Source organism: Aegilops tauschii, unplaced genomic scaffold (genome assembly GCF_002575655.3).
Source record: "Aegilops tauschii subsp. strangulata cultivar AL8/78 unplaced genomic scaffold, Aet v6.0 ptg000574l_obj, whole genome shotgun sequence".
In the NCBI taxonomy this organism is placed as follows: Eukaryota; Viridiplantae; Streptophyta; class Magnoliopsida; order Poales; family Poaceae; genus Aegilops; species Aegilops tauschii.
In genome coordinates this window covers 72,567-95,698 of record NW_027332812.1, presented here as the reverse complement: position 1 = coordinate 95,698, position 23,132 = coordinate 72,567, and the positions used below count along the sequence as shown (strand labels likewise).

Genomic DNA, 23,132 nt, shown 5'->3' with positions numbered 1-23,132 from the left:
GTCTAGCGGCGGCAAGCGTGTTCTGAAAGGGGTCGAAACCATGGTAAATAGGCACTGGTGCGGTTGAACCGTGGTAAAACTCGTCTCCGTAGTTGAGCGGGAGCGGCCAAAGGAATGTGCAATCGTGTGTGTAGTGGAGCTGGGAGGGGCAAGCATAAGGGACGAAGACGGGGGTAACATGTCGGATGCGATCATACCAGCACTAAAGCACCGGATCCCATCAGAACTCCGAAGTTAAGCGTGCTTGGGCGAGAGTAGTACTAGGATGGGTGACCTCCTGGGAAGTCCTCGTGTTGCATTCCCTTTTTAATTTGTTTTGCACCGCGTGCAAAACAAAACGCACGAGCGCGACGTATGTTTAGCACGTTTTATTATTTTGCACGTTTACGGTAAGTTTTAGCTCGCTGCTCATTATTCACGCGTCTAGCGGCGGCAAGCGTGTTCTGAAAGGGGTCGAAACCATGGTAAATAGGCACTGGTGCGGTTGAACCGTGGTAAAACTCGTCTCCGTAGTTGAGCGGGAGCGGCCAAAGGAATGTGCAATCGTGTGTGTAGTGGAGCTGGGAGGGGCAAGCGTAAGGGACGAAGACGGGGGTAACATGTCGGATGCGATCATACCAGCACTAAAGCACCGGATCCCATCAGAACTCCGAAGTTAAGCTTGCTTGGGCGAGAGTAGTACTAGGATGGGTGACCTCCTGGGAAGTCCTCGTGTTGCATTCCCTTTTTAATTTGTTTTGCACCGCGTGCAAAACAAAACGCACGAGCGCGACGTATGTTTAGCACGTTTTATTATTTTGCACGTTTACGGTAAGTTTTAGCTCGCTGCTCATTATTCACGCGTCTAGCGGCGGCAAGCGTGTTCTGAAAGGGGTCGAAACCATGGTAAATAGGCACTGGTGCGGTTGAACCGTGGTAAAACTCGTCTCCGTAGTTGAGCGGGAGCGGCAAAAGGAATGTGCAATCGTGTGTGTAGTGGAGCTGGGAGGGGCAAGCATAAGGGACGAAGACGGGGGTAACATGTCGGATGCGATCATACCAGCACTAAAGCACCGGATCCCATCAGAACTCCGAAGTTAAGCGTGCTTGGGCGAGAGTAGTACTAGGATGGGTGACCTCCTAGGAAGTCCTCGTGTTGCATTCCCTTTTTAATTTGTTTTGCACCGCGTGCAAAACAAAACGCACGAGCGCGACGTATGTTTAGCACGTTTTATTATTTTGCACGTTTACGGTAAGTTTTAGCTCGCTGCTCATTATTCACGCGTCTAGCGGCGGCAAGCGTGTTCTGAAAGGGGTCGAAACCATGGTAAATAGGCACTGGTGCGGTTGAACCGTGGTAAAACTCGTCTCCGTAGTTGAGCGGGAGCGGCCAAAGGAATGTGCAATCGTGTGTGTAGTGGAGCTGGGAGGGGCAAGCATAAGGGACGAAGACGGGGGTAACATGTCGGATGCGATCATACCAGCACTAAAGCACCGGATCCCATCAGAACTCCGAAGTTAAGCGTGCTTGGGCGAGAGTAGTACTAGGATGGGTGACCTCCTGGGAAGTCCTCGTGTTGCATTCCCTTTTTAATTTGTTTTGCACCGCGTGCAAAACAAAACGCACGAGCGCGACGTATGTTTAGCACGTTTTATTATTTTGCACGTTTACGGTAAGTTTTAGCTCGCTGCTCATTATTCACGCGTCTAGCGGCGGCAAGCGTGTTCTGAAAGGGGTCGAAACCATGGTAAATAGGCACTGGTGCGGTTGAACCGTGGTAAAACTCGTCTCCGTAGTTGAGCGGGAGCGGCCAAAGGAATGTGCAATCGTGTGTGTAGTGGAGCTGGGAGGGGCAAGCATAAGGGACGAAGACGGGGGTAACATGTCGGATGCGATCATACCAGCACTAAAGCACCGGATCCCTTCAGAACTCCGAAGTTAAGCGTGCTTGGACGAGAGTAGTACTAGGATGGGTGACCTCCTGGGAAGTCCTCGTGTTGCATTCCCTTTTTAATTTGTTTTGCACCGCGTGCAAAACAAAACGCACGAGCGCGACGTATGTTTAGCACGTTTTATTATTTTGCACGTTTACGGTAAGTTTTAGCTCGCTGCTCATTATTCACGCGTCTAGCGGCGGCAAGCGTGTTCTGAAAGGGGTCGAAACCATGGTAAATAGGCACTGGTGCGGTTGAACCGTGGTAAAACTCGTCTCCGTAGTTGAGCGGGAGCGGCCAAAGGAATGTGCAATCGTGTGTGTAGTGGAGCTGGGAGGGGCAAGCATAAGGGACGAAGACGGGGGTAACATGTCGGATGCGATCATACCAGCACTAAAGCACCGGATCCCATCAGAACTCCAAAGTTAAGCGTGCTTGGGCGAGAGTAGTACTAGGATGGGTGACCTCCTGGGAAGTCCTCGTGTTGCATTCCCTTTTTAATTTTTTTTGCACCGCGTGCAAAACAAAACGCACGAGCGCGACGTATGTTTAGCACGTTTTATTATTTTGCACGTTTACGGTAAGTTTTAGCTCGCTGCTCATTATTCACGCGTCTAGCGGCGGCAAGCGTGTTCTGAAAGGGGTCGAAACCATGGTAAATAGGCACTGGTGCGGTTGAACCGTGGTAAAACTCGTCTCCGTAGTTGAGCGGGAGCGGCCAAAGGAATGTGCAATCGTGTGTGTAGTGGAGCTGGGAGGGGCAAGCATAAGGGACGAAGACGGGGGTAACATGTCGGATGCGATCATACCAGCACTAAAGCACCGGATCCCATCAGAAGTCCAAAGTTAAGCGTGCTTGGGCGAGAGTAGTACTAGGATGGGTGACCTCCTGGGAAGTCCTCGTGTTGCATTCCCTTTTTAATTTTTTTTGCACCGCGTGCAAAACAAAACGCACGAGGGCGACGTATGTTTAGCACGTTTTATTATTTTGCACGTTTACGGTAAGTTTTAGCTCGCTGCTCATTATTCACGCGTCTAGCGGCGGCAAGCGTGTTCTGAAAGGGGTCGAAACCATGGTAAATAGGCACTGGTGCGGTTGAACCGTGGTAAAACTCGTCTCCGTAGTTGAGCGTGCTTGGGCGAGAGTAGTACTAGGATGGGTGACCTCCTGGGAAGTCCTCGTGTTGCATTCCCTTTTTAATTTGTTTTGCACCGCGTGCAAAACAAAACGCACGAGCGCGACGTATGTTTAGCACGTTTTATTATTTTGCACGTTTACGGTAAGTTTTAGCTCGCTGCTCATTATTCACGCGTCTAGCGGCGGCAAGCGTGTTCTGAAAGGGGTCGAAACCATGGTAAATAGGCACTGGTGCGGTTGAACCGTGGTAAAACTCGTCTCCGTAGTTGAGCGGGAGCGGCCAAAGGAATGTGCAATCGTGTGTGTAGTGGAGCTGGGAGGGGCAAGCATAAGGGACGAAGACGGGGGTAACATGTCGGATGCGATCATACCAGCACTAAAGCACCGGATCCCATCAGAACTCCGAAGTTAAGCGTGCTTGGGCGAGAGTAGTACTAGGATGGGTGACCTCCTGGGAAGTCCTCGTGTTGCATTCCCTTTTTAATTTGTTTTGCACCGCATGCAAAACAAAACGCACGAGCGCGACGTATGTTTAGCACGTTTTATTATTTTGCACGTTTACGGTAAGTTTTAGCTCGCTGCTCATTATTCACGCGTCTAGCGGCGGCAAGCGTGTTCTGAAAGGGGTCGAAACCATGGTAAATAGGCACTGGTGCGGTTGAACCGTGGTAAAACTCGTCTCCGTAGTTGAGCGGGAGCGGCCAAAGGAATGTGCAATCGTGTGTGTAGTGGAGCTGGGAGGGGCAAGCATAAGGGACGAAGACGGGGGTAACATGTCGGATGCGATCATACCAGCACTAAAGCACCGGATCCCATCAGAACTCCGAAGTTAAGCGTGCTTGGGCGAGAGTAGTACTAGGATGGGTGACCTCCTGGGAAGTCCTCGTGTTGCATTCCCTTTTTAATTTGTTTTGCACCGCGTGCAAAACAAAACGCACGAGCGCGACGTATGTTTAGCACGTTTTATTATTTTGCACGTTTACGGTAAGTTTTAGCTCGCTGCTCATTATTCACGCGTCTAGCGGCGGCAAGCGTGTTCTGAAAGGGGTCGAAACCATGGTAAATAGGCACTGGTGCGGTTGAACCGTGGTAAAACTCGTCTCCGTAGTTGAGCGGGAGCGGCCAAAGGAATGTGCAATCGTGTGTGTAGTGGAGCTGGGAGGGGCAAGCATAAGGGACGAAGACGGGGGTAACATGTCGGATGCGATCATACCAGCACTAAAGCACCGGATCCCATCAGAACTCCGAAGTTAAGCGTGCTTGGGCGAGAGTAGTACTAGGATGGGTGACCTCCTGGGAAGTCCTCGTGTTGCATTCCCTTTTTAATTTGTTTTGCACCGCGTGCAAAACAAAACGCACGAGCGCGACGTATGTTTAGCACGTTTTATTATTTTGCACGTTTACGGTAAGTTTTAGCTCGCTGCTCATTATTCACGCGTCTAGCGGCGGCAAGCGTGTTCTGAAAGGGGTCGAAACCATGGTAAATAGGCACTGGTGCGGTTGAACCGTGGTAAAACTCGTCTCCGTAGTTGAGCGGGAGCGGCCAAAGGAATGTGCAATCGTGTGTGTAGTGGAGCTGGGAGGGGCAAGCATAAGGGACGAAGACGGGGGTAACATGTCGGATGCGATCATACCAGCACTAAAGCACCGGATCCCATCAGAACTCCGAAGTTAAGCGTGCTTGGGCGAGAGTAGTACTAGGATGGGTGACCTCCTGGGAAGTCCTCGTGTTGCATTCCCTTTTTAATTTGTTTTGCACCGCGTGCAAAACAAAACGCACGAGCGCGACGTATGTTTAGCACGTTTTATTATTTTGCACGTTTACGGTAAGTTTTAGCTCGCTGCTCATTATTCACGCGTCTAGCGGCGGCAAGCGTGTTCTGAAAGGGGTCGAAACCATGGTAAATAGGCACTGGTGCGGTTGAACCGTGGTAAACCTCGTCTCCGTAGTTGAGCGGGAGCGGCCAAAGGAATGTGCAATCGTGTGTGTAGTGGAGCTGGGAAGGGCAAGCATAAGGGACGAAGACGGGGGTAACATGTCGGATGCGATCATACCAGCACTAAAGCACCGGATCCCATCAGAACTCCGAAGTTAAGCGTGCTTGGGCGAGAGTAGTACTAGGATGGGTGACCTCCTGGGAAGTCCTCGTGTTGCATTCCCTTTTTAATTTGTTTTGCACCGCGTGCAAAACAAAACGCACGAGCGCGACGTATGTTTAGCACGTTTTATTATTTTGCACGTTTACGGTAAGTTTTAGCTCGCTGCTCATTATTCACGCGTCTAGCGGCGGCAAGCGTGTTCTGAAAGGGGTCGAAACCATGGTAAATAGGCACTGGTGCGGTTGAACCGTGGTAAAACTCGTCTCCGTAGTTGAGCGGGAGCGGCCAAAGGAATGTGCAATCGTGTGTGTAGTGGAGCTGGGAGGGGCAAGCATAAGGGACGAAGACGGGGGTAACATGTCGGATGCGATCATACCAGCACTAAAGCACCGGATCCCATCAGAACTCCGAAGTTAAGCGTGCTTGGGCGAGAGTAGTACTAGGATGGGTGACCTCCTGGGAAGTCCTCGTGTTGCATTCCCTTTTTAATTTGTTTTGCACCGCGTGCAAAACAAAACGCACGAGCGCGACGTATGTTTAGCACGTTTTATTATTTTGCACGTTTACGGTAAGTTTTAGCTCGCTGCTCATTATTCACGCGTCTAGCGGCGGCAAGCGTGTTCTGAAAGGGGTCGAAACCATGGTAAATAGGCACTGGTGCGGTTGAACCGTGGTAAAACTCGTCTCCGTAGTTGAGCGGGAGCGGCCAAAGGAATGTGCAATCGTGTGTGTAGTGGAGCTGGGAGGGGCAAGCATAAGGGACGAAGACGGGGGTAACATGTCGGATGCGATCATACCAGCACTAAAGCACCGGATCCCATCAGAACTCCGAAGTTAAGCGTGCTTGGGCGAGAGTAGTACTAGGATGGGTGACCTCCTGGGAAGTCCTCGTGTTGCATTCCCTTTTTAATTTGTTTTGCACCGCGTGCAAAACAAAACGCACGAGCGCGACGTATGTTTAGCACGTTTTATTATTTTGCACGTTTACGGTAAGTTTTAGCTCGCTGCTCATTATTCACGCGTCTAGCGGCGGCAAGCGTGTTCTGAAAGGGGTCGAAACCATGGTAAATAGGCACTGGTGCGGTTGAACCGTGGTAAAACTCGTCTCCGTAGTTGAGCGGGAGCGGCCAAAGGAATGTGCAATCGTGTGTGTAGTGGAGCTGGGAGGGGCAAGCATAAGGGACGAAGACGGGGGTAACATGTCGGATGCGATCATACCAGCACTAAAGCACCGGATCCCATCAGAACTCCGAAGTTAAGCGTGCTTGGGCGAGAGTAGTACTAGGATGGGTGACCTCCTGGGAAGTCCTCGTGTTGCATTCCCTTTTTAATTTGTTTTGCACCGCGTGCAAAACAAAACGCACGAGCGCGACGTATGTTTAGCACGTTTTATTATTTTGCACGTTTACGGTAAGTTTTAGCTCGCTGCTCATTATTCACGCGTCTAGCGGCGGCAAGCGTGTTCTGAAAGGGGTCGAAACCATGGTAAATAGGCACTGGTGCGGTTGAACCGTGGTAAAACTCGTCTCCGTAGTTGAGCGGGAGCGGCCAAAGGAATGTGCAATCGTGTGTGTAGTGGAGCTGGGAGGGGCAAGCATAAGGGACGAAGACGGGGGTAACATGTCGGATGCGATCATACCAGCACTAAAGCACCGGATCCCATCAGAACTCCGAAGTTAAGCGTGCTTGGGCGAGAGTAGTACTAGGATGGGTGACCTCCTGGGAAGTCCTCGTGTTGCATTCCCTTTTTAATTTGTTTTGCACCGCGTGCAAAACAAAACGCACGAGCGCGACGTATGTTTAGCACGTTTTATTATTTTGCACGTTTACGGTAAGTTTTAGCTCGCTGCTCATTATTCACGCGTCTAGCGGCGGCAAGCGTGTTCTGAAAGGGGTCGAAACCATGGTAAATAGGCACTGGTGCGGTTGAACCGTGGTAAAACTCGTCTCCGTAGTTGAGCGGGAGCGGCCAAAGGAATGTGCAATCGTGTGTGTAGTGGAGCTGGGAGGGGCAAGCATAAGGGACGAAGACGGGGGTAACATGTCGGATGCGATCATACCAGCACTAAAGCACCGGATCCCATCAGAACTCCGAAGTTAAGCGTGCTTGGGCGAGAGTAGTACTAGGATGGGTGACCTCCTGGGAAGTCCTCGTGTTGCATTCCCTTTTTAATTTGTTTTGCACCGCGTGCAAAACAAAACGCACGAGCGCGACGTATGTTTAGCACGTTTTATTATTTTGCACGTTTACGGTAAGTTTTAGCTCGCTGCTCATTATTCACGCGTCTAGCGGCGGCAAGCGTGTTCTGAAAGGGGTCGAAACCATGGTAAATAGGCACTGGTGCGGTTGAACCGTGGTAAAACTCGTCTCCGTAGTTGAGCGGGAGCGGCCAAAGGAATGTGCAATCGTGTGTGTAGTGGAGCTGGGAGGGGCAAGCATAAGGGACGAAGACGGGGGTAACATGTCGGATGCGATCATACCAGCACTAAAGCACCGGATCCCATCAGAACTCCGAAGTTAAGCGTGCTTGGGCGAGAGTAGTACTAGGATGGGTGACCTCCTGGGAAGTCCTCGTGTTGCATTCCCTTTTTAATTTGTTTTGCACCGCGTGCAAAACAAAACGCACGAGCGCGACGTATGTTTAGCACGTTTTATTATTTTGCACGTTTACGGTAAGTTTTAGCTCGCTGCTCATTATTCACGCGTCTAGCGGCGGCAAGCGTGTTCTGAAAGGGGTCGAAACCATGGTAAATAGGCACTGGTGCGGTTGAACCGTGGTAAAACTCGTCTCCGTAGTTGAGCGGGAGCGGCCAAAGGAATGTGCAATCGTGTGTGTAGTGGAGCTGGGAGGGGCAAGCATAAGGGACGAAGACGGGGGTAACATGTCGGATGCGATCATACCAGCACTAAAGCACCGGATCCCATCAGAACTCCGAAGTTAAGCGTGCTTGGGCGAGAGTAGTACTAGGATGGGTGACCTCCTGGGAAGTCCTCGTGTTGCATTCCCTTTTTAATTTGTTTTGCACCGCGTGCAAAACAAAACGCACGAGCGCGACGTATGTTTAGCACGTTTTATTATTTTGCACGTTTACGGTAAGTTTTAGCTCGCTGCTCATTATTCACGCGTCTAGCGGCGGCAAGCGTGTTCTGAAAGGGGTCGAAACCATGGTAAATAGGCACTGGTGCGGTTGAACCGTGGTAAAACTCGTCTCCGTAGTTGAGCGGGAGCGGCCAAAGGAATGTGCAATCGTGTGTGTAGTGGAGCTGGGAGGGGCAAGCATAAGGGACGAAGACGGGGGTAACATGTCGGATGCGGTCATACCAGCACTAAAGCACCGGATCCCATCAGAACTCCGAAGTTAAGCGTGCTTGGGCGAGAGTAGTACTAGGATGGGTGACCTCCTGGGAAGTCCTCGTGTTGCATTCCCTTTTTAATTTGTTTTGCACCGCGTGCAAAACAAAACGCACGAGCGCGACGTATGTTTAGCACGTTTTATTATTTTGCACGTTTACGGTAAGTTTTAGCTCGCTGCTCATTATTCACGCGTCTAGCGGCGGCAAGCGTGTTCTGAAAGGGGTCGAAACCATGGTAAATAGGCACTGGTGCGGTTGAACCGTGGTAAAACTCGTCTCCGTAGTTGAGCGGGAGCGGCCAAAGGAATGTGCAATCGTGTGTGTAGTGGAGCTGGGAGGGGCAAGCATAAGGGACGAAGACGGGGGTAACATGTCGGATGCGATCATACCAGCACTAAAGCACCGGATCCCATCAGAACTCCGAAGTTAAGCGTGCTTGGGCGAGAGTAGTACTAGGATGGGTGACCTCCTGGGAAGTCCTCGTGTTGCATTCCCTTTTTAATTTGTTTTGCACCGCGTGCAAAACAAAACGCACGAGCGCGACGTATGTTTAGCACGTTTTATTATTTTGCACGTTTACGGTAAGTTTTAGCTCGCTGCTCATTATTCACGCGTCTAGCGGCGGCAAGCGTGTTCTGAAAGGGGTCGAAACCATGGTAAATAGGCACTGGTGCGGTTGAACCGTGGTAAAACTCGTCTCCGTAGTTGAGCGGGAGCGGCCAAAGGAATGTGCAATCGTGTGTGTAGTGGAGCTGGGAGGGGCAAGCATAAGGGACGAAGACGGGGGTAACATGTCGGATGCGATCATACCAGCACTAAAGCACCGGATCCCATCAGAACTCCGAAGTTAAGCGTGCTTGGGCGAGAGTAGTACTAGGATGGGTGACCTCCTGGGAAGTCCTCGTGTTGCATTCCCTTTTTAATTTGTTTTGCACCGCGTGCAAAACAAAACGCACGAGCGCGACGTATGTTTAGCACGTTTTATTATTTTGCACGTTTACGGTAAGTTTTAGCTCGCTGCTCATTATTCACGCGTCTAGCGGCGGCAAGCGTGTTCTGAAAGGGGTCGAAACCATGGTAAATAGGCACTGGTGCGGTTGAACCGTGGTAAAACTCGTCTCCGTAGTTGAGCGGGAGCGGCCAAAGGAATGTGCAATCGTGTGTGTAGTGGAGCTGGGAGGGGCAAGCATAAGGGACGAAGACGGGGGTAACATGTCGGATGCGGTCATACCAGCACTAAAGCACCGGATCCCATCAGAACTCCGAAGTTAAGCGTGCTTGGGCGAGAGTAGTACTAGGATGGGTGACCTCCTGGGAAGTCCTCGTGTTGCATTCCCTTTTTAATTTGTTTTGCACCGCGTGCAAAACAAAACGCACGAGCGCGACGTATGTTTAGCACGTTTTATTATTTTGCACGTTTACGGTAAGTTTTAGCTCGCTGCTCATTATTCACGCGTCTAGCGGCGGCAAGCGTGTTCTGAAAGGGGTCGAAACCATGGTAAATAGGCACTGGTGCGGTTGAACCGTGGTAAAACTCGTCTCCGTAGTTGAGCGGGAGCGGCCAAAGGAATGTGCAATCGTGTGTGTAGTGGAGCTGGGAGGGGCAAGCATAAGGGACGAAGACGGGGGTAACATGTCGGATGCGATCATACCAGCACTAAAGCACCGGATCCCATCAGAACTCCGAAGTTAAGCGTGCTTGGGCGAGAGTAGTACTAGGATGGGTGACCTCCTGGGAAGTCCTCGTGTTGCATTCCCTTTTTAATTTGTTTTGCACCGCGTGCAAAACAAAACGCACGAGCGCGACGTATGTTTAGCACGTTTTATTATTTTGCACGTTTACGGTAAGTTTTAGCTCGCTGCTCATTATTCACGCGTCTAGCGGCGGCAAGCGTGTTCTGAAAGGGGTCGAAACCATGGTAAATAGGCACTGGTGCGGTTGAACCGTGGTAAAACTCGTCTCCGTAGTTGAGCGGGAGCGGCCAAAGGAATGTGCAATCGTGTGTGTAGTGGAGCTGGGAGGGGCAAGCATAAGGGACGAAGACGGGGGTAACATGTCGGATGCGATCATACCAGCACTAAAGCACCGGATCCCATCAGAACTCCGAAGTTAAGCGTGCTTGGGCGAGAGTAGTACTAGGATGGGTGACCTCCTGGGAAGTCCTCGTGTTGCATTCCCTTTTTAATTTGTTTTGCACCGCGTGCAAAACAAAACGCACGAGCGCGACGTATGTTTAGCACGTTTTATTATTTTGCACGTTTACGGTAAGTTTTAGCTCGCTGCTCATTATTCACGCGTCTAGCGGCGGCAAGCGTGTTCTGAAAGGGGTCGAAACCATGGTAAATAGGCACTGGTGCGGTTGAACCGTGGTAAAACTCGTCTCCGTAGTTGAGCGGGAGCGGCCAAAGGAATGTGCAATCGTGTGTGTAGTGGAGCTGGGAGGGGCAAGCGTAAGGGACGAAGACGGGGGTAACATGTCGGATGCGATCATACCAGCACTAAAGCACCGGATCCCATCAGAACTCCGAAGTTAAGCTTGCTTGGGCGAGAGTAGTACTAGGATGGGTGACCTCCTGGGAAGTCCTCGTGTTGCATTCCCTTTTTAATTTGTTTTGCACCGCGTGCAAAACAAAACGCACGAGCGCGACGTATGTTTAGCACGTTTTATTATTTTGCACGTTTACGGTAAGTTTTAGCTCGCTGCTCATTATTCACGCGTCTAGCGGCGGCAAGCATGTTCTGAAAGGGGTCGAAACCATGGTAAATAGGCACTGGTGCGGTTGAACCGTGGTAAAACTCGTCTCCGTAGTTGAGCGGGAGCGGCCAAAGGAATGTGCAATCGTGTGTGTAGTGGAGCTGGGAGGGGCAAGCATAAGGGACGAAGACGGGGGTAACATGTCGGATGCGATCATACCAGCACTAAAGCACCGGATCCCATCAGAACTCCGAAGTTAAGCGTGCTTGGGCGAGAGTAGTACTAGGATGGGTGACCTCCTGGGAAGTCCTCGTGTTGCATTCCCTTTTTAATTTGTTTTGCACCGCGTGCAAAACAAAACGCACGAGCGCGACGTATGTTTAGCACGTTTTATTATTTTGCACGTTTACGGTAAGTTTTAGCTCGCTGCTCATTATTCACGCGTCTAGCGGCGGCAAGCGTGTTCTGAAAGGGGTCGAAACCATGGTAAATAGGCACTGGTGCGGTTGAACCGTGGTAAAACTCGTCTCCGTAGTTGAGCGGGAGCGGCCAAAGGAATGTGCAATCGTGTGTGTAGTGGAGCTGGGAGGGGCAAGCGTAAGGGACGAAGACGGGGGTAACATGTCGGATGCGATCATACCAGCACTAAAGCACCGGATCCCATCATAACTCCGAAGTTAAGCGTGCTTGGGCGAGAGTAGTACTAGGATGGGTGACCTCCTGGGAAGTCCTCGTGTTGCATTCCCTTTTTAATTTGTTTTGCACCGCGTGCAAAACAAAACGCACGAGCGCGACGTATGTTTAGCACGTTTTATTATTTTGCACGTTTACGGTAAGTTTTAGCTCGCTGCTCATTATTCACGCGTCTAGCGGCGGCAAGCGTGTTCTGAAAGGGGTCGAAACCATGGTAAATAGGCACTGGTGCGGTTGAACCGTGGTAAAACTCGTCTCCGTAGTTGAGCGGGAGCGGCCAAAGGAATGTGCAATCGTGTGTGTAGTGGAGCTGGGAGGGGCAAGCATAAGGGACGAAGACGGGGGTAACATGTCGGATGCGGTCATACCAGCACTAAAGCACCGGATCCCATCAGAACTCCGAAGTTAAGCGTGCTTGGGCGAGAGTAGTACTAGGATGGGTGACCTCCTGGGAAGTCCTCGTGTTGCATTCCCTTTTTAATTTGTTTTGCACCGCGTGCAAAACAAAACGCACGAGCGCGACGTATGTTTAGCACGTTTTATTATTTTGCACGTTTACGGTAAGTTTTAGCTCGCTGCTCATTATTCACGCGTCTAGCGGCGGCAAGCGTGTTCTGAAAGGGGTCGAAACCATGGTAAATAGGCACTGGTGCGGTTGAACCGTGGTAAAACTCGTCTCCGTAGTTGAGCGGGAGCGGCCAAAGGAATGTGCAATCGTGTGTGTAGTGGAGCTGGGAGGGGCAAGCATAAGGGACGAAGACGGGGGTAACATGTCGGATGCGATCATACCAGCACTAAAGCACCGGATCCCATCAGAACTCCGAAGTTAAGCTTGCTTGGGCGAGAGTAGTACTAGGATGGGTGACCTCCTGGGAAGTCCTCGTGTTGCATTCCCTTTTTAATTTGTTTTGCACCGCGTGCAAAACAAAACGCACGAGCGCGACGTATGTTTAGCACGTTTTATTATTTTGCACGTTTACGGTAAGTTTTAGCTCGCTGCTCATTATTCACGCGTCTAGCGGCGGCAAGCATGTTCTGAAAGGGGTCGAAACCATGGTAAATAGGCACTGGTGCGGTTGAACCGTGGTAAAACTCGTCTCCGTAGTTGAGCGGGAGCGGCCAAAGGAATGTGCAATCGTGTGTGTAGTGGAGCTGGGAGGGGCAAGCATAAGGGACGAAGACGGGGGTAACATGTCGGATGCGATCATACCAGCACTAAAGCACCGGATCCCATCAGAACTCCGAAGTTAAGCGTGCTTGGGCGAGAGTAGTACTAGGATGGGTGACCTCCTGGGAAGTCCTCGTGTTGCATTCCCTTTTTAATTTGTTTTGCACCGCGTGCAAAACAAAACGCACGAGCGCGACGTATGTTTAGCACGTTTTATTATTTTGCACGTTTACGGTAAGTTTTAGCTCGCTGCTCATTATTCACGCGTCTAGCGGCGGCAAGCGTGTTCTGAAAGGGGTCGAAACCATGGTAAATAGGCACTGGTGCGGTTGAACCGTGGTAAAACTCGTCTCCGTAGTTGAGCGGGAGCGGCCAAAGGAATGTGCAATCGTGTGTGTAGTGGAGCTGGGAGGGGCAAGCATAAGGGACGAAGACGGGGGTAACATGTCGGATGCGATCATACCAGCACTAAAGCACCGGATCCCATCAGAACTCCGAAGTTAAGCGTGCTTGGGCGAGAGTAGTACTAGGATGGGTGACCTCCTGGGAAGTCCTCGTGTTGCATTCCCTTTTTAATTTGTTTTGCACCGCGTGCAAAACAAAACGCACGAGCGCGACGTATGTTTAGCACGTTTTATTATTTTGCACGTTTACGGTAAGTTTTAGCTCGCTGCTCATTATTCACGCGTCTAGCGGCGGCAAGCGTGTTCTGAAAGGGGTCGAAACCATGGTAAATAGGCACTGGTGCGGTTGAACCGTGGTAAAACTCGTCTCCGTAGTTGAGCGGGAGCGGCCAAAGGAATGTGCAATCGTGTGTGTAGTGGAGCTGGGAGGGGCAAGCATAAGGGACGAAGACGGGGGTAACATGTCGGATGCGATCATACCAGCACTAAAGCACCGGATCCCATCAGAACTCCGAAGTTAAGCGTGCTTGGGCGAGAGTAGTACTAGGATGGGTGACCTCCTGGGAAGTCCTCGTGTTGCATTCCCTTTTTAATTTGTTTTGCACCGCGTGCAAAACAAAACGCACGAGCGCGACGTATGTTTAGCACGTTTTATTATTTTGCACGTTTACGGTAAGTTTTAGCTCGCTGCTCATTATTCACGCGTCTAGCGGCGGCAAGCGTGTTCTGAAAGGGGTCGAAACCATGGTAAATAGGCACTGGTGCGGTTGAACCGTGGTAAAACTCGTCTCCGTAGTTGAGCGGGAGCGGCCAAAGGAATGTGCAATCGTGTGTGTAGTGGAGCTGGGAGGGGCAAGCGTAAGGGACGAAGACGGGGGTAACATGTCGGATGCGATCATACCAGCACTAAAGCACCGGATCCCATCAGAACTCCGAAGTTAAGCTTGCTTGGGCGAGAGTAGTACTAGGATGGGTGACCTCCTGGGAAGTCCTCGTGTTGCATTCCCTTTTTAATTTGTTTTGCACCGCGTGCAAAACAAAACGCACGAGCGCGACGTATGTTTAGCACGTTTTATTATTTTGCACGTTTACGGTAAGTTTTAGCTCGCTGCTCATTATTCACGCGTCTAGCGGCGGCAAGCATGTTCTGAAAGGGGTCGAAACCATGGTAAATAGGCACTGGTGCGGTTGAACCGTGGTAAAACTCGTCTCCGTAGTTGAGCGGGAGCGGCCAAAGGAATGTGCAATCGTGTGTGTAGTGGAGCTGGGAGGGGCAAGCATAAGGGACGAAGACGGGGGTAACATGTCGGATGCGATCATACCAGCACTAAAGCACCGGATCCCATCAGAACTCCGAAGTTAAGCGTGCTTGGGCGAGAGTAGTACTAGGATGGGTGACCTCCTGGGAAGTCCTCGTGTTGCATTCCCTTTTTAATTTGTTTTGCACCGCGTGCAAAACAAAACGCACGAGCGCGACGTATGTTTAGCACGTTTTATTATTTTGCACGTTTACGGTAAGTTTTAGCTCGCTGCTCATTATTCACGCGTCTAGCGGCGGCAAGCGTGTTCTGAAAGGGGTCGAAACCATGGTAAATAGGCACTGGTGCGGTTGAACCGTGGTAAAACTCGTCTCCGTAGTTGAGCGGGAGCGGCCAAAGGAATGTGCAATCGTGTGTGTAGTGGAGCTGGGAGGGGCAAGCGTAAGGGACGAAGACGGGGGTAACATGTCGGATGCGATCATACCAGCACTAAAGCACCGGATCCCATCATAACTCCGAAGTTAAGCGTGCTTGGGCGAGAGTAGTACTAGGATGGGTGACCTCCTGGGAAGTCCTCGTGTTGCATTCCCTTTTTAATTTGTTTTGCACCGCGTGCAAAACAAAACGCACGAGCGCGACGTATGTTTAGCACGTTTTATTATTTTGCACGTTTACGGTAAGTTTTAGCTCGCTGCTCATTATTCACGCGTCTAGCGGCGGCAAGCGTGTTCTGAAAGGGGTCGAAACCATGGTAAATAGGCACTGGTGCGGTTGAACCGTGGTAAAACTCGTCTCCGTAGTTGAGCGGGAGCGGCCAAAGGAATGTGCAATCGTGTGTGTAGTGGAGCTGGGAGGGGCAAGCATAAGGGACGAAGACGGGGGTAACATGTCGGATGCGGTCATACCAGCACTAAAGCACCGGATCCCATCAGAACTCCGAAGTTAAGCGTGCTTGGGCGAGAGTAGTACTAGGATGGGTGACCTCCTGGGAAGTCCTCGTGTTGCATTCCCTTTTTAATTTGTTTTGCACCGCGTGCAAAACAAAACGCACGAGCGCGACGTATGTTTAGCACGTTTTATTATTTTGCACGTTTACGGTAAGTTTTAGCTCGCTGCTCATTATTCACGCGTCTAGCGGCGGCAAGCGTGTTCTGAAAGGGGTCGAAACCATGGTAAATAGGCACTGGTGCGGTTGAACCGTGGTAAAACTCGTCTCCGTAGTTGAGCGGGAGCGGCCAAAGGAATGTGCAATCGTGTGTGTAGTGGAGCTGGGAGGGGCAAGCATAAGGGACGAAGACGGGGGTAACATGTCGGATGCGATCATACCAGCACTAAAGCACCGGATCCCATCAGAACTCCGAAGTTAAGCTTGCTTGGGCGAGAGTAGTACTAGGATGGGTGACCTCCTGGGAAGTCCTCGTGTTGCATTCCCTTTTTAATTTGTTTTGCACCGCGTGCAAAACAAAACGCACGAGCGCGACGTATGTTTAGCACGTTTTATTATTTTGCACGTTTACGGTAAGTTTTAGCTCGCTGCTCATTATTCACGCGTCTAGCGGCGGCAAGCGTGTTCTGAAAGGGGTCGAAACCATGGTAAATAGGCACTGGTGCGGTTGAACCGTGGTAAAACTCGTCTCCGTAGTTGAGCGGGAGCGGCCAAAGGAATGTGCAATCGTGTGTGTAGTGGAGCTGGGAGGGGCAAGCATAAGGGACGAAGACGGGGGTAACATGTCGGATGCGATCATACCAGCACTAAAGCACCGGATCCCATCAGAACTCCGAAGTTAAGCGTGCTTGGGCGAGAGTAGTACTAGGATGGGTGACCTCCTGGGAAGTCCTCGTGTTGCATTCCCTTTTTAATTTGTTTTGCACCGCGTGCAAAACAAAACGCACGAGCGCGACGTATGTTTAGCACGTTTTATTATTTTGCACGTTTACGGTAAGTTTTAGCTCGCTGCTCATTATTCACGCGTCTAGCGGCGGCAAGCGTGTTCTGAAAGGGGTCGAAACCATGGTAAATAGGCACTGGTGCGGTTGAACCGTGGTAAAACTCGTCTCCGTAGTTGAGCGGGAGCGGCCAAAGGAATGTGCAATCGTGTGTGTAGTGGAGCTGGGAGGGGCAAGCATAAGGGACGAAGACGGGGGTAACATGTCGGATGCGATCATACCAGCACTAAAGCATCGGATCCCATCAGAACTCCGAAGTTAAGCGTGCTTGGGCGAGAGTAGTACTAGGATGGGTGACCTCCTGGGAAGTCCTCGTGTTGCATTCCCTTTTTAATTTGTTTTGCACCGCGTGCAAAACAAAACGCACGAGCGCGACGTATGTTTAGCACGTTTTATTATTTTGCACGTTTACGGTAAGTTTTAGCTCGCTGCTCATTATTCACGCGTCTAGCGGCGGCAAGCGTGTTCTGAAAGGGGTCGAAACCATGGTAAATAGGCACTGGTGCGGTTGAACCGTGGTAAAACTCGTCTCCGTAGTTGAGCGGGAGCGGCCAAAGGAATGTGCAATCGTGTGTGTAGTGGAGCTGGGAGGGGCAAGCATAAGGGACGAAGACGGGGGTAACATGTCGGATGCGATCATACCAGCACTAAAGCACCGGATCCCATCAGAACTCCGAAGTTAAGCGTGCTTGGGCGAGAGTAGTACTAGGATGGGTGACCTCCTGGGAAGTCCTCGTGTTGCATTCCCTTTTTAATTTGTTTTGCACCGCGTGCAAAACAAAACGCACGAGCGCGACGTATGTTTAGCACGTTTTATTATTTTGCACGTTTACGGTAAGTTTTAGCTCGCTGCTCATTATTCACGCGTCTAGCGGCGGCAAGCGTGTTCTGAAAGGGGTCGAAACCATGGTAAATAGGCACTGGTGCGGTTGAACCGTGGTAAAACTCGTCTCCGTAGTTGAGCGGGAGCGGCCAAAGGAATGTGCAATCGTGTGTGTAGTGGAGCTGGGAGGGGCAAGCGTAAGGGACGAAGACGGGGGTAACATGTCGGATGCGATCATACCAGCACTAAAGCACCGGATCCCATCAGAACTCCGAAGTTAAGCGTGCTTGGGCGAGAGTAGTACTAGGATGGGTGACCTCCTGGGAAGTCCTCGTGTTGCATTCCCTTTTTAATTTGTTTTGCACCGCGTGCAAAACAAAACGCACGAGCGCGACGTATGTTTAGCACGTTTTATTATTTTGCACGTTTACGGTAAGTTTTAGCTCGCTGCTCATTATTCACGCGTCTAGCGGCGGCAAGCGTGTTCTGAAAGGGGTCGAAACCATGGTAAATAGGCACTGGTGCGGTTGAACCGTGGTAAAACTCGTCTCCGTAGTTGAGCGGGAGCGGCCAAAGGAATGTGCAATCGTGTGTGTAGTGGAGCTGGGAGGGGCAAGCGTAAGGGACGAAGACGGGGGTAACATGTCGGATGCGATCATACCAGCACTAAAGCACCGGATCCCATCAGAACTCCGAAGTTAAGCGTGCTTGGGCGAGAGTAGTACTAGGATGGGTGACCTCCTGGGAAGTCCTCGTGTTGCATTCCCTTTTTAATTTGTTTTGCACCGCGTGCAAAACAAAACGCACGAGCGCGACGTATGTTTAGCACGTTTTATTATTTTGCACGTTTACGGTAAGTTTTAGCTCGCTGCTCATTATTCACGCGTCTAGCGGCGGCAAGCGTGTTCTGAAAGGGGTCGAAACCATGGTAAATAGGCACTGGTGCGGTTGAACCGTGGTAAAACTCGTCTCCGTAGTTGAGCGGGAGCGGCCAAAGGAATGTGCAATCGTGTGTGTAGTGGAGCTGGGAGGGGCAAGCGTAAGGGACGAAGACGGGGGTAACATGCCGGATGCGATCATACCAGCACTAAAGCACCGGATCCCATCAGAACTCCGAAGTTAAGCGTGCTTGGGCGAGAGTAGTACTAGGATGGGTGACCTCCTGGGAAGTCCTCGTGTTGCATTCCCTTTTTAATTTGTTTTGCACCGCGTGCAAAACAAAACGCACGAGCGCGACGTATGTTTAGCACGTTTTATTATTTTGCACGTTTACGGTAAGTTTTAGCTCGCTGCTCATTATTCACGCGTCTAGCGGCGGCAAGCGTGTTCTGAAAGGGGTCGAAACCATGGTAAATAGGCACTGGTGCGGTTGAACCGTGGTAAAACTCGTCTCCGTAGTTGAGCGGGAGCGGCCAAAGGAATGTGCAATCGTGTGTGTAGTGGAGCTGGGAGGGGCAAGCATAAGGGACGAAGACGGGGGTAACATGCCGGATGCGATCATACCAGCACTAAAGCACCGGATCCCATCAGAACTCCGAAGTTAAGCGTGCTTGGGCGAGAGTAGTACTAGGATGGGTGACCTCCTGGGAAGTCCTCGTGTTGCATTCCCTTTTTAATTTGTTTTGCACCGCGTGCAAAACAAAACGCACGAGCGCGACGTATGTTTAGCACGTTTTATTATTTTGCACGTTTACGGTAAGTTTTAGCTCGCTGCTCATTATTCACGCGTCTAGCGGCGGCAAGCGTGTTCTGAAAGGGGTCGAAACCATGGTAAATAGGCACTGGTGCGGTTGAACCGTGGTAAAACTCGTCTCCGTAGTTGAGCGGGAGCGGCCAAAGGAATGTGCAATCGTGTGTGTAGTGGAGCTGGGAGGGGCAAGCGTAAGGGACGAAGACGGGGGTAACATGCCGGATGCGATCATACCAGCACTAAAGCACCGGATCCCATCAGAACTCCGAAGTTAAGCGTGCTTGGGCGAGAGTAGTACTAGGATGGGTGACCTCCTGGGAAGTCCTCGTGTTGCATTCCCTTTTTAATTTGTTTTGCACCGCGTGCAAAACAAAACGCACGAGCGCGACGTATGTTTAGCACGTTTTATTATTTTGCACGTTTACGGTAAGTTTTAGCTCGCTGCTCATTATTCACGCGTCTAGCGGCGGCAAGCGTGTTCTGAAAGGGGTCGAAACCATGGTAAATAGGCACTGGTGCGGTTGAACCGTGGTAAAACTCGTCTCCGTAGTTGAGCGGGAGCGGCCAAAGGAATGTGCAATCGTGTGTGTAGTGGAGCTGGGAGGGGCAAGCATAAGGGACGAAGACGGGGGTAACATGTCGGATGCGATCATACCAGCACTAAAGCACCGGATCCCATCAGAACTCCGAAGTTAAGCGTGCTTGGGCGAGAGTAGTACTAGGATGGGTGACCTCCTGGGAAGTCCTCGTGTTGCATTCCCTTTTTAATTTGTTTTGCACCGCGTGCAAAACAAAACGCACGAGCGCGACGTATGTTTAGCACGTTTTATTATTTTGCACGTTTACGGTAAGTTTTAGCTCGCTGCTCATTATTCACGCGTCTAGCGGCGGCAAGCGTGTTCTGAAAGGGGTCGAAACCATGGTAAATAGGCACTGGTGCGGTTGAACCGTGGTAAAACTCGTCTCCGTAGTTGAGCGGGAGCGGCCAAAGGAATGTGCAATCGTGTGCGTAGTGGAGCTGGGAGGGGCAAGCATAAGGGACGAAGACGGGGTAACATGTCGGATGCGATCATACCAGCACTAAAGCACCGGATCCCATCAGAACTCCGAAGTTAAGCGTGCTTGGGCGAGAGTAGTACTAGGATGGGTGACCTCCTGGGAAGTCCTCGTGTTGCATTCCCTTTTTAATTTGTTTTGCACCGCGTGCAAAACAAAACGCACGAGCGCGACGTATGTTTAGCACGTTTTATTATTTTGCACGTTTACGGTAAGTTTTAGCTCGCTGCTCATTATTCACGCGTCTAGCGGCGGCAAGCGTGTTCTGAAAGGGGTCGAAACCATGGTAAATAGGCACTGGTGCGGTTGAACCGTGGTAAAACTCGTCTCCGTAGTTGAGCGGGAGCGGCCAAAGGAATGTGCAATCGTGTGTGTAGTGGAGCTGGGAGGGGCAAGCATAAGGGACGAAGACGGGGGTAACATGTCGGATGCGATCATACCAGCACTAAAGCACCGGATCCCATCAGAACTCCGAAGTTAAGCGTGCTTGGGCGAGAGTAGTACTAGGATGGGTGACCTCCTGGGAAGTCCTCGTGTTGCATTCCCTTTTTAATTTGTTTTGCACCGCGTGCAAAACAAAACGCACGAGCGCGACGTATGTTTAGCACGTTTTATTATTTTGCACGTTTACGGTAAGTTTTAGCTCGCTGCTCATTATTCACGCGTCTAGCGGCGGCAAGCGTGTTCTGAAAGGGGTCGAAACCATGGTAAATAGGCACTGGTGCGGTTGAACCGTGGTAAAACTCGTCTCCGTAGTTGAGCGGGAGCGGCCAAAGGAATGTGCAATCGTGTGCGTAGTGGAGCTGGGAGGGGCAAGCATAAGGGACGAAGACGGGGTAACATGTCGGATGCGATCATACCAGCACTAAAGCACCGGATCCCATCAGAACTCCGAAGTTAAGCGTGCTTGGGCGAGAGTAGTACTAGGATGGGTGACCTCCTGGGAAGTCCTCGTGTTGCATTCCCTTTTTAATTTGTTTTGCACCGCGTGCAAAACAAAACGCACGAGCGCGACGTATGTTTAGCACGTTTTATTATTTTGCACGTTTACGGTAAGTTTTAGCTCGCTGCTCATTATTCACGCGTCTAGCGGCGGCAAGCGTGTTCTGAAAGGGGTCGAAACCATGGTAAATAGGCACTGGTGCGGTTGAACCGTGGTAAAACTCGTCTCCGTAGTTGAGCGGGAGCGGCCAAAGGAATGTGCAATCGTGTGTGTAGTGGAGCTGGGAGGGGCAAGCATAAGGGACGAAGACGGGGGTAACATGTCGGATGCGATCATACCAGCACTAAAGCACCGGATCCCATCAGAACTCCGAAGTTAAGCGTGCTTGGGCGAGAGTAGTACTAGGATGGGTGACCTCCTGGGAAGTCCTCGTGTTGCATTCCCTTTTTAATTTGTTTTGCACCGCGTGCAAAACAAAACGCACGAGCGCGACGTATGTTTAGCACGTTTTATTATTTTGCACGTTTACGGTAAGTTTTAGCTCGCTGCTCATTATTCACGCGTCTAGCGGCGGCAAGCGTGTTCTGAAAGGGGTCGAAACCATGGTAAATAGGCACTGGTGCGGTTGAACCGTGGTAAAACTCGTCTCCGTAGTTGAGCGGGAGCGGCCAAAGGAATGTGCAATCGTGTGTGTAGTGGAGCTGGGAGGGGCAAGCATAAGGGACGAAGACGGGGGTAACATGTCGGATGCGATCATACCAGCACAAAAGCACCGGATCCCATCAGAACTCCGAAGTTAAGCGTGCTTGGGCGAGAGTAGTACTAGGATGGGTGACCTCCTGGGAAGTCCTCGTGTTGCATTCCCTTTTTAATTTGTTTTGCACCGCGTGCAAAACAAAACGCACGAGCGCGACGTATGTTTAGCACGTTTTATTATTTTGCACGTTTACGGTAAGTTTTAGCTCGCTGCTCATTATTCACGCGTCTAGCGGCGGCAAGCGTGTTCTGAAAGGGGTCGAAACCATGGTAAATAGGCACTGGTGCGGTTGAACCGTGGTAAAACTCGTCTCCGTAGTTGAGCGGGAGCGGCCAAAGGAATGTGCAATCGTGTGTGTAGTGGAGCTGGGAGGGGCAAGCATAAGGGACGAAGACGGGGGTAACATGTCGGATGCGATCATACCAGCACTAAAGCACCGGATCCCATCAGAACTCCGAAGTTAAGCGTGGTTGGGCGAGAGTAGTACTAGGATGGGTGACCTCCTGGGAAGTCCTCGTGTTGCATTCCCTTTTTAATTTGTTTTGCACCGCGTGCAAAACAAAACGCACGAGCGCGACGTATGTTTAGCACGTTTTATTATTTTGCACGTTTACGGTAAGTTTTAGCTCGCTGCTCATTATTCACGCGTCTAGCGGCGGCAAGCGTGTTCTGAAAGGGGTCGAAACCATGGTAAATAGGCACTGGTGCGGTTGAACCGTGGTAAAACTCGTCTCCGTAGTTGAGCGGGAGCGGCCAAAGGAATGTGCAATCGTGTGTGTAGTGGAGCTGGGAGGGGCAAGCATAAGGGACGAAGACGGGGGTAACATGTCGGATGCGATCATACCAGCACAAAAGCACCGGATCCCATCAGAACTCCGAAGTTAAGCGTGCTTGGGCGAGAGTAGTACTAGGATGGGTGACCTCCTGGGAAGTCCTCGTGTTGCATTCCCTTTTTAATTTGTTTTGCACCGCGTGCAAAACAAAACGCACGAGCGCGACGTATGTTTAGCACGTTTTATTATTTTGCACGTTTACGGTAAGTTTTAGCTCGCTGCTCATTATTCACGCGTCTAGCGGCGGCAAGCGTGTTCTGAAAGGGGTCGAAACCATGGTAAATAGGCACTGGTGCGGTTGAACCGTGGTAAAACTCGTCTCCGTAGTTGAGCGGGAGCGGCCAAAGGAATGTGCA

At 51.1% G+C, this 23,132-nt stretch overlaps 54 non-coding genes across 54 annotated transcripts; all 54 read left to right on the top strand.

Annotated features, from left to right (window-relative positions):
- Positions 1 to 183: 183 nt before the first annotated feature.
- Positions 184 to 302, top strand: LOC141032174 (5S ribosomal RNA). Its single transcript, XR_012194178.1, has one exon. It is a non-coding gene; the product is annotated as a 5S ribosomal RNA (ribosomal RNA).
- A 302-nt stretch (positions 303 to 604) lies between these two features.
- Positions 605 to 723, top strand: LOC141032537 (5S ribosomal RNA). The gene has a single exon (XR_012194533.1). It is a non-coding gene; the product is annotated as a 5S ribosomal RNA (ribosomal RNA).
- A 302-nt stretch (positions 724 to 1,025) lies between these two features.
- On the top strand, positions 1,026 to 1,144 carry LOC141032506 (5S ribosomal RNA). The gene has a single exon (XR_012194502.1). It is a non-coding gene; the product is annotated as a 5S ribosomal RNA (ribosomal RNA).
- Positions 1,145 to 1,446: 302 nt separating this feature from the next.
- On the top strand, positions 1,447 to 1,565 carry LOC141032172 (5S ribosomal RNA). Its single transcript, XR_012194176.1, has one exon. It is a non-coding gene; the product is annotated as a 5S ribosomal RNA (ribosomal RNA).
- Positions 1,566 to 1,867: 302 nt separating this feature from the next.
- Positions 1,868 to 1,986, top strand: LOC141032019 (5S ribosomal RNA). The gene has a single exon (XR_012194028.1). It is a non-coding gene; the product is annotated as a 5S ribosomal RNA (ribosomal RNA).
- A 302-nt stretch (positions 1,987 to 2,288) lies between these two features.
- LOC141032519 (5S ribosomal RNA) lies at positions 2,289 to 2,407 on the top strand. Its single transcript, XR_012194515.1, has one exon. It is a non-coding gene; the product is annotated as a 5S ribosomal RNA (ribosomal RNA).
- Positions 2,408 to 2,709: 302 nt separating this feature from the next.
- Positions 2,710 to 2,828, top strand: LOC141032029 (5S ribosomal RNA). Its single transcript, XR_012194037.1, has one exon. It is a non-coding gene; the product is annotated as a 5S ribosomal RNA (ribosomal RNA).
- Positions 2,829 to 3,409: 581 nt separating this feature from the next.
- Positions 3,410 to 3,528, top strand: LOC141032171 (5S ribosomal RNA). Its single transcript, XR_012194175.1, has one exon. It is a non-coding gene; the product is annotated as a 5S ribosomal RNA (ribosomal RNA).
- A 302-nt stretch (positions 3,529 to 3,830) lies between these two features.
- LOC141032170 (5S ribosomal RNA) lies at positions 3,831 to 3,949 on the top strand. The gene has a single exon (XR_012194174.1). It is a non-coding gene; the product is annotated as a 5S ribosomal RNA (ribosomal RNA).
- A 302-nt stretch (positions 3,950 to 4,251) lies between these two features.
- LOC141032169 (5S ribosomal RNA) lies at positions 4,252 to 4,370 on the top strand. Its single transcript, XR_012194173.1, has one exon. It is a non-coding gene; the product is annotated as a 5S ribosomal RNA (ribosomal RNA).
- Positions 4,371 to 4,672: 302 nt separating this feature from the next.
- LOC141032168 (5S ribosomal RNA) lies at positions 4,673 to 4,791 on the top strand. Its single transcript, XR_012194172.1, has one exon. It is a non-coding gene; the product is annotated as a 5S ribosomal RNA (ribosomal RNA).
- A 302-nt stretch (positions 4,792 to 5,093) lies between these two features.
- Positions 5,094 to 5,212, top strand: LOC141032167 (5S ribosomal RNA). Its single transcript, XR_012194171.1, has one exon. It is a non-coding gene; the product is annotated as a 5S ribosomal RNA (ribosomal RNA).
- Positions 5,213 to 5,514: 302 nt separating this feature from the next.
- LOC141032166 (5S ribosomal RNA) lies at positions 5,515 to 5,633 on the top strand. The gene has a single exon (XR_012194170.1). It is a non-coding gene; the product is annotated as a 5S ribosomal RNA (ribosomal RNA).
- Positions 5,634 to 5,935: 302 nt separating this feature from the next.
- Positions 5,936 to 6,054, top strand: LOC141032165 (5S ribosomal RNA). The gene has a single exon (XR_012194169.1). It is a non-coding gene; the product is annotated as a 5S ribosomal RNA (ribosomal RNA).
- A 302-nt stretch (positions 6,055 to 6,356) lies between these two features.
- Positions 6,357 to 6,475, top strand: LOC141032164 (5S ribosomal RNA). Its single transcript, XR_012194168.1, has one exon. It is a non-coding gene; the product is annotated as a 5S ribosomal RNA (ribosomal RNA).
- A 302-nt stretch (positions 6,476 to 6,777) lies between these two features.
- On the top strand, positions 6,778 to 6,896 carry LOC141032163 (5S ribosomal RNA). Its single transcript, XR_012194167.1, has one exon. It is a non-coding gene; the product is annotated as a 5S ribosomal RNA (ribosomal RNA).
- Positions 6,897 to 7,198: 302 nt separating this feature from the next.
- On the top strand, positions 7,199 to 7,317 carry LOC141032161 (5S ribosomal RNA). Its single transcript, XR_012194165.1, has one exon. It is a non-coding gene; the product is annotated as a 5S ribosomal RNA (ribosomal RNA).
- Positions 7,318 to 7,619: 302 nt separating this feature from the next.
- Positions 7,620 to 7,738, top strand: LOC141032160 (5S ribosomal RNA). The gene has a single exon (XR_012194164.1). It is a non-coding gene; the product is annotated as a 5S ribosomal RNA (ribosomal RNA).
- Positions 7,739 to 8,040: 302 nt separating this feature from the next.
- LOC141032159 (5S ribosomal RNA) lies at positions 8,041 to 8,159 on the top strand. The gene has a single exon (XR_012194163.1). It is a non-coding gene; the product is annotated as a 5S ribosomal RNA (ribosomal RNA).
- Positions 8,160 to 8,461: 302 nt separating this feature from the next.
- Positions 8,462 to 8,580, top strand: LOC141032499 (5S ribosomal RNA). Its single transcript, XR_012194495.1, has one exon. It is a non-coding gene; the product is annotated as a 5S ribosomal RNA (ribosomal RNA).
- A 302-nt stretch (positions 8,581 to 8,882) lies between these two features.
- Positions 8,883 to 9,001, top strand: LOC141032158 (5S ribosomal RNA). Its single transcript, XR_012194162.1, has one exon. It is a non-coding gene; the product is annotated as a 5S ribosomal RNA (ribosomal RNA).
- Positions 9,002 to 9,303: 302 nt separating this feature from the next.
- Positions 9,304 to 9,422, top strand: LOC141032157 (5S ribosomal RNA). The gene has a single exon (XR_012194161.1). It is a non-coding gene; the product is annotated as a 5S ribosomal RNA (ribosomal RNA).
- A 302-nt stretch (positions 9,423 to 9,724) lies between these two features.
- Positions 9,725 to 9,843, top strand: LOC141032498 (5S ribosomal RNA). Its single transcript, XR_012194494.1, has one exon. It is a non-coding gene; the product is annotated as a 5S ribosomal RNA (ribosomal RNA).
- Positions 9,844 to 10,145: 302 nt separating this feature from the next.
- Positions 10,146 to 10,264, top strand: LOC141032156 (5S ribosomal RNA). Its single transcript, XR_012194160.1, has one exon. It is a non-coding gene; the product is annotated as a 5S ribosomal RNA (ribosomal RNA).
- A 302-nt stretch (positions 10,265 to 10,566) lies between these two features.
- Positions 10,567 to 10,685, top strand: LOC141032155 (5S ribosomal RNA). The gene has a single exon (XR_012194159.1). It is a non-coding gene; the product is annotated as a 5S ribosomal RNA (ribosomal RNA).
- Positions 10,686 to 10,987: 302 nt separating this feature from the next.
- On the top strand, positions 10,988 to 11,106 carry LOC141032535 (5S ribosomal RNA). Its single transcript, XR_012194531.1, has one exon. It is a non-coding gene; the product is annotated as a 5S ribosomal RNA (ribosomal RNA).
- A 302-nt stretch (positions 11,107 to 11,408) lies between these two features.
- On the top strand, positions 11,409 to 11,527 carry LOC141032154 (5S ribosomal RNA). Its single transcript, XR_012194158.1, has one exon. It is a non-coding gene; the product is annotated as a 5S ribosomal RNA (ribosomal RNA).
- A 302-nt stretch (positions 11,528 to 11,829) lies between these two features.
- Positions 11,830 to 11,948, top strand: LOC141032027 (5S ribosomal RNA). The gene has a single exon (XR_012194035.1). It is a non-coding gene; the product is annotated as a 5S ribosomal RNA (ribosomal RNA).
- A 302-nt stretch (positions 11,949 to 12,250) lies between these two features.
- Positions 12,251 to 12,369, top strand: LOC141032497 (5S ribosomal RNA). The gene has a single exon (XR_012194493.1). It is a non-coding gene; the product is annotated as a 5S ribosomal RNA (ribosomal RNA).
- A 302-nt stretch (positions 12,370 to 12,671) lies between these two features.
- Positions 12,672 to 12,790, top strand: LOC141032534 (5S ribosomal RNA). The gene has a single exon (XR_012194530.1). It is a non-coding gene; the product is annotated as a 5S ribosomal RNA (ribosomal RNA).
- A 302-nt stretch (positions 12,791 to 13,092) lies between these two features.
- On the top strand, positions 13,093 to 13,211 carry LOC141032153 (5S ribosomal RNA). Its single transcript, XR_012194157.1, has one exon. It is a non-coding gene; the product is annotated as a 5S ribosomal RNA (ribosomal RNA).
- A 302-nt stretch (positions 13,212 to 13,513) lies between these two features.
- LOC141032152 (5S ribosomal RNA) lies at positions 13,514 to 13,632 on the top strand. Its single transcript, XR_012194156.1, has one exon. It is a non-coding gene; the product is annotated as a 5S ribosomal RNA (ribosomal RNA).
- A 302-nt stretch (positions 13,633 to 13,934) lies between these two features.
- Positions 13,935 to 14,053, top strand: LOC141032150 (5S ribosomal RNA). Its single transcript, XR_012194154.1, has one exon. It is a non-coding gene; the product is annotated as a 5S ribosomal RNA (ribosomal RNA).
- A 302-nt stretch (positions 14,054 to 14,355) lies between these two features.
- LOC141032533 (5S ribosomal RNA) lies at positions 14,356 to 14,474 on the top strand. Its single transcript, XR_012194529.1, has one exon. It is a non-coding gene; the product is annotated as a 5S ribosomal RNA (ribosomal RNA).
- A 302-nt stretch (positions 14,475 to 14,776) lies between these two features.
- Positions 14,777 to 14,895, top strand: LOC141032149 (5S ribosomal RNA). Its single transcript, XR_012194153.1, has one exon. It is a non-coding gene; the product is annotated as a 5S ribosomal RNA (ribosomal RNA).
- Positions 14,896 to 15,197: 302 nt separating this feature from the next.
- LOC141032025 (5S ribosomal RNA) lies at positions 15,198 to 15,316 on the top strand. The gene has a single exon (XR_012194034.1). It is a non-coding gene; the product is annotated as a 5S ribosomal RNA (ribosomal RNA).
- A 302-nt stretch (positions 15,317 to 15,618) lies between these two features.
- LOC141032496 (5S ribosomal RNA) lies at positions 15,619 to 15,737 on the top strand. Its single transcript, XR_012194492.1, has one exon. It is a non-coding gene; the product is annotated as a 5S ribosomal RNA (ribosomal RNA).
- A 302-nt stretch (positions 15,738 to 16,039) lies between these two features.
- LOC141032532 (5S ribosomal RNA) lies at positions 16,040 to 16,158 on the top strand. The gene has a single exon (XR_012194528.1). It is a non-coding gene; the product is annotated as a 5S ribosomal RNA (ribosomal RNA).
- A 302-nt stretch (positions 16,159 to 16,460) lies between these two features.
- Positions 16,461 to 16,579, top strand: LOC141032148 (5S ribosomal RNA). Its single transcript, XR_012194152.1, has one exon. It is a non-coding gene; the product is annotated as a 5S ribosomal RNA (ribosomal RNA).
- A 302-nt stretch (positions 16,580 to 16,881) lies between these two features.
- LOC141032523 (5S ribosomal RNA) lies at positions 16,882 to 17,000 on the top strand. Its single transcript, XR_012194519.1, has one exon. It is a non-coding gene; the product is annotated as a 5S ribosomal RNA (ribosomal RNA).
- A 302-nt stretch (positions 17,001 to 17,302) lies between these two features.
- Positions 17,303 to 17,421, top strand: LOC141032147 (5S ribosomal RNA). Its single transcript, XR_012194151.1, has one exon. It is a non-coding gene; the product is annotated as a 5S ribosomal RNA (ribosomal RNA).
- Positions 17,422 to 17,723: 302 nt separating this feature from the next.
- LOC141032146 (5S ribosomal RNA) lies at positions 17,724 to 17,842 on the top strand. The gene has a single exon (XR_012194150.1). It is a non-coding gene; the product is annotated as a 5S ribosomal RNA (ribosomal RNA).
- A 302-nt stretch (positions 17,843 to 18,144) lies between these two features.
- Positions 18,145 to 18,263, top strand: LOC141032144 (5S ribosomal RNA). Its single transcript, XR_012194148.1, has one exon. It is a non-coding gene; the product is annotated as a 5S ribosomal RNA (ribosomal RNA).
- Positions 18,264 to 18,565: 302 nt separating this feature from the next.
- Positions 18,566 to 18,684, top strand: LOC141032143 (5S ribosomal RNA). Its single transcript, XR_012194147.1, has one exon. It is a non-coding gene; the product is annotated as a 5S ribosomal RNA (ribosomal RNA).
- Positions 18,685 to 18,986: 302 nt separating this feature from the next.
- On the top strand, positions 18,987 to 19,105 carry LOC141032142 (5S ribosomal RNA). Its single transcript, XR_012194146.1, has one exon. It is a non-coding gene; the product is annotated as a 5S ribosomal RNA (ribosomal RNA).
- Positions 19,106 to 19,407: 302 nt separating this feature from the next.
- LOC141032141 (5S ribosomal RNA) lies at positions 19,408 to 19,526 on the top strand. The gene has a single exon (XR_012194145.1). It is a non-coding gene; the product is annotated as a 5S ribosomal RNA (ribosomal RNA).
- Positions 19,527 to 19,828: 302 nt separating this feature from the next.
- Positions 19,829 to 19,947, top strand: LOC141032140 (5S ribosomal RNA). The gene has a single exon (XR_012194144.1). It is a non-coding gene; the product is annotated as a 5S ribosomal RNA (ribosomal RNA).
- A 301-nt stretch (positions 19,948 to 20,248) lies between these two features.
- Positions 20,249 to 20,367, top strand: LOC141032138 (5S ribosomal RNA). The gene has a single exon (XR_012194142.1). It is a non-coding gene; the product is annotated as a 5S ribosomal RNA (ribosomal RNA).
- A 302-nt stretch (positions 20,368 to 20,669) lies between these two features.
- Positions 20,670 to 20,788, top strand: LOC141032137 (5S ribosomal RNA). The gene has a single exon (XR_012194141.1). It is a non-coding gene; the product is annotated as a 5S ribosomal RNA (ribosomal RNA).
- A 301-nt stretch (positions 20,789 to 21,089) lies between these two features.
- Positions 21,090 to 21,208, top strand: LOC141032136 (5S ribosomal RNA). The gene has a single exon (XR_012194140.1). It is a non-coding gene; the product is annotated as a 5S ribosomal RNA (ribosomal RNA).
- Positions 21,209 to 21,510: 302 nt separating this feature from the next.
- Positions 21,511 to 21,629, top strand: LOC141032135 (5S ribosomal RNA). Its single transcript, XR_012194139.1, has one exon. It is a non-coding gene; the product is annotated as a 5S ribosomal RNA (ribosomal RNA).
- A 302-nt stretch (positions 21,630 to 21,931) lies between these two features.
- On the top strand, positions 21,932 to 22,050 carry LOC141032474 (5S ribosomal RNA). The gene has a single exon (XR_012194471.1). It is a non-coding gene; the product is annotated as a 5S ribosomal RNA (ribosomal RNA).
- Positions 22,051 to 22,352: 302 nt separating this feature from the next.
- On the top strand, positions 22,353 to 22,471 carry LOC141032021 (5S ribosomal RNA). Its single transcript, XR_012194030.1, has one exon. It is a non-coding gene; the product is annotated as a 5S ribosomal RNA (ribosomal RNA).
- A 302-nt stretch (positions 22,472 to 22,773) lies between these two features.
- LOC141032473 (5S ribosomal RNA) lies at positions 22,774 to 22,892 on the top strand. The gene has a single exon (XR_012194470.1). It is a non-coding gene; the product is annotated as a 5S ribosomal RNA (ribosomal RNA).
- The last annotated feature ends 240 nt before the right edge of the window (positions 22,893 to 23,132 follow it).